We start from the raw sequence: 4,502 nt of genomic DNA on the forward strand, positions 1-4,502 counted from the left end.
CTCGAATGTGCTTTGCCTTCTCTTCCCGCTCTCTTTTGCGTAAGGTAGCCACCATATATGCTAGTGCTTGCTGCAGCTCCACCTCACATACCTTTTTCCCTACCCATAAGTTTAAATAGTCTTGATCGCGAGGGTGTGAGATTGCTGAGTCCCCGTGACTCACAGATTACTTCCAAAACCAGATGCAGGTGTCGATGATGCCATTCCAGGAGATGCGACTGAACTCAAGTGGGAGTTTGATGAGGACTCGGGACGTTACTACGTTTCCTTTCCAAACGATCAGTAGTGGAGCCCGGTTGGGGCGATCGGGGATCTTATGCATTTGGGGTTGTCTTTATTTTGGTTCCGTAGTCAGACCTTGATTGTATCTGGATGATGTAATGCTATATTTATGTATTGTGTGAAGCAGCGATTGTAAGCCAACTATGTACATCTTTCTTATTCAGTACATGGGATGTGTAAAGATTACCCCTCTTGCGACATGCCTACAATGCGGTTATGCCTCTAAGTCGTGCTCCGACACGTGGGAGATATAGCCGCATCATGGGTGTTACACGCTACCTCATCATACGATATATATATATATGGTGGACACCCCTAAAGAAGGCAATGGCGATGAGACAGCGGAGGATGACCCCTCCAAGAAGCAACCCAAGTGCCGACGTCAGCGGCGCCGCTCTAAGTCCCGCCACAGCAAAAGTAGTGATACCGGCACAGGAGATAATAACACTCCGGATAGTGCCGAGGACAACCACAATCCCCTCCAGCACGATGTAGAGCCGGAGGATGAACAAGCCCACCCTCCAGAGCATGCAGCAGATGGAGAACCGGAGGAGGACAACTTCATGCCTCTCTCCGAAGAGGAGGCGAGCCTCGGCGACAAAGAATTTATCGTGCCTGGGGACCCCGTCGAGCAGGAGCGCTTCAAGCGTCGGCTTATGGCCACAGCAAATAGCCTGAAGAAAAAGCAACAACAGCTTCAAGCTGATCAAGACTTGCTAGCAGACAGATGGACCAAAGTCCTTGCGGCCAAGGAATACGAACTCGAGCGCCCCTCCAAGAGTTACCCAAAATGCAGGTTGCTACCTCACCTCGAGGAGGAAGCATTGAAACCTCATTCACCAGTGTATGATGTGGCTGACCGGCCACTGCGTGGCCGAGCCAGAGAGGCGTTTCAGCCTAAAGTTCAGCCTGCACCCCGCTGCCACTCATTCAAAAATACCAAGGCCCGTGGCAACACACGGGACATGCGAGACGTATTGGACAGTAAGGCAAAACTTGCAAGGTCAATATACGGGTCACGGGCACGCGTGCCAACATGGGACGATGATCGTCGCGCCGGATACACCAAAAGCAAATCTGACTGGGCCGAATACAGCAGACAAGACTCACATGAACTGCGTCGGGATATAGCCTGGCACAGAGGCGCCGCACACCCCCTATGCTTCACTGATGAAGTTATGGATCATGAATTCCCGGAGAGTTTCAAACCCGTGAATATCGAATCATATGATGGTGCAACAGATCCCGCTGTATGGATTGAGGATTTCCTCCTTCACGTCCACATGGCTCGCGGTGATGATCTACATGCCATCAAATACCTCCCACTAAAACTCAAAGGACCAGTTCGGCATTGGCTGAATAGCTTGCCAGCAGACTCCGTTGGCAGTTGGGAGGATCTGGAAGACGCATTCCTTGACAACTTCCAGGGCACTTATGTGCGACCACCAAATGCTGATGACTTGAGCCATATAACTCAGCAGCCAGGGGAATCGGCCAGACAATTCTGGACACGATTCCTGACTAAGAAAAACCAAATTGTCGACTGTTCGGATGTAGAGGCCTTAGCGGCATTCAAGCATAACATCCGCGACGAGTGGCTTGCCCGACACCTCGGCCAAGAAAAGCCGAAGTCTATGGCAGCCCTCACGACACTCATGACCTGCTTCTGTGCGGGCGAGGATAGCTGGCTGGCTCGCAGTAATAACACATCAAGGAATCCGGGCACTTCGGATACCAAAGATGTCAACGGCAGACAACGTCGTAACAGACCAAAGCACCGCAATAACGGCGATAACACTGAGGATACGACAGTCAATGCTGGATTCAGAGGCTCTAGACCCGGTCAGCGGAAAAAGCCACTTAAAAGAAGTACTCCGGCTCCGTCTAGTTTGGATCGCATACTGGATCGCTCGGGTCAAATCCATGGCACCCCCCGACAAGCCAGCCAATCACACCAACAGAGAATGTTGGGTGTTCAAGCAGGCTGGCAAGTTAAATGCCAAAAACAAGGACAAGGGGCTGCATAGTGATGACGAGGAAGAGCCCCGGCCGCCGAACACGGGAGGACAGAAAGGGTTCCCCCCACAAGTGAAGACGGTGAACATGATATACGCAACCCACATTCCCAAGAGGGAGCGGAAGCGTGCACTAAGGGACGTCTATGCGATGGAGCCCGTCGCCCCAAAGTTCAACCCATGGTCTGCTTGCCCGATCACCTTTGATCGCAGGGATCACCCTACTAGCATCCGTCATGGTGGATCCGCCGCACTGGTCCTAGACCCCATCATCGACGGATTTCGTCTCACTCGAGTCCTTATGGACGGCGGCAGCAGCCTGAACCTTCTCTATCAGGATACAATGTGAAAAATGGGTATCGATCCCCGAAAGAACGAGCACCTCAGTAGAGAAAGCCGAAAACTGACTGTCATGATAAGGCGAGAGACTGGTCGATGTTCGAGAGGTCTCAAGTCCTTAAAGACTTTTTTCGCTTCAGGCGAGGAGCCGGCCTTGTCCGGCTTAGGCGAGTATAGCGCCCCAAATTCAGCCTTCCGAACACTAGGGGATTCGCCAAAGTTTAAAATTGTAGACTTCTATGGCTAAGTGAGAGTGATAAAGCCTTATAGTCCAATTGTCTGGTTCGTTGCGTTGAACACCTCCCTTGAAGGACCCAAAATTGGGGTAAAGAGTGCTCAGGTTTATCCCGAACACCCTAGTACTAGCTACATGGGGGCAGAAGCCGACGACTGGCCAACTCTCAGATATTATAAACAGCCGCACAGAAGGTAATATTTTAAATTAAAAAAGTGTTGTATAGCGCAGATGAACTTGTTTCACATTACAGGATCACACGAGCATGTTCATTCAAAAATTACATCCCTGGCACATTCATCCGCCACAAGGCGGGAACCCTTCAGGACACTCTCATAGTACATCTCGGGGTGGCGATGCTCCTTGCCCTCCGGCGGCCCCTCCTTCACCAGCTTTACGGCGTCCAGCTTCGCCCAGTGCACCTTCGCCCGGGCAAAAGCCCTGCGCGCACCCTCGATGCAGGCTAACCGCTTTATGACTTCAAGCCATGGGCATGCCTCCACAAGCCGCCTCACCAGACCGAAGTAGCTGCCGGACCGGGGCTCGCCAAGCCACATCCGGACTATAAGGCCCCTCATGGCCTGTTCGGCCGCCTTGTGAAGCTCGACCAATTGCTTCAGCTGGTCGCTCAAGGGCATCGGGTGTTCGGTCCTAGTATACTGAGACTGAAACAACTTCTCCGTCGAGCTCCCCTCCTCAGCTCGGTAAAACTCCGCGACATCCAGTACACTGGGAGGAAGATCTGCGAACGCTCCTGGAGAGCTCCGAACTCAGGTAAGAAAAAGGAAAGTTTCCTTCACATGCTTTCTTTGCATAATGAATGCCTTACCCGCTGCTATCTTCTTCACCGCATCAATTTCCTGGAGGGCCTTGTGGGCTTCAGCCTTGGCGCTCCGGGCACTTTCAACCGCCTGTGCGAGCTCGGACTCTGGCGTCTTAGAGTCGAGCTCCAAGGACTCGTGTTTTTTGGCAAGAGCCTCGAGCTCTTGCTGCACCTCGCCCACTCGGGCTTCTTGCTTCTCCCGCTCGATGTGTTCCTTGGCCGCTTTGTCTTCGGCCTCGGACAGCGCCTTCTTCAGGGTCGCCACCTCAGTCATGGCCCCTGGCAAATTCATGGTTATCCTATTATTTTACAAACGAACTTCTTTTCAAAAGAGTAGACAAGGTATTGCTTACCTTTGCTCTCCTCGAGCTGCCTCTTGATAAGGCCAAGCTCGTTCTCGGATCGCTCCAGGTCTTGCTTCAGTGCAGAGACCTCCGCAGTACATGCGGCAGCGGCCAGCAGGGAAGCCTGCACTTACACATAGACATATTCTTATTAGACTCCTGACTCTTCATTTGATCCTCTATTCGGCCTTTCTTCTCGAACACCGAACAGAGCGTCAGGGGTTACTATCTATGCGGTAATATTTTCTTATATATATTTTGATTGCTTACCTCAAAGCCTGTTAGGAGGCTGGCGCAAGCCTTGGTCAGCCCGTTTTTGGCAGACTGAACCTTCTCGATCACCGCACTCATGATAGTGCGGTGTTCTTCATCGATGGAAGTGCTGCGAAGCGCTTCCAGCAAGTTGTCCGGTGCCTCTGGATGGACATAGGATACCGGCACGGGTGGTTGGCCCCCCTTAACAG

The sequence above is a fragment of the Triticum urartu genome, chromosome 7A, assembly GCF_056163025.1.
Source record: "Triticum urartu cultivar PI428250 chromosome 7A, HENAU_Tu73, whole genome shotgun sequence".
In the NCBI taxonomy this organism is placed as follows: Eukaryota; Viridiplantae; Streptophyta; class Magnoliopsida; order Poales; family Poaceae; genus Triticum; species Triticum urartu.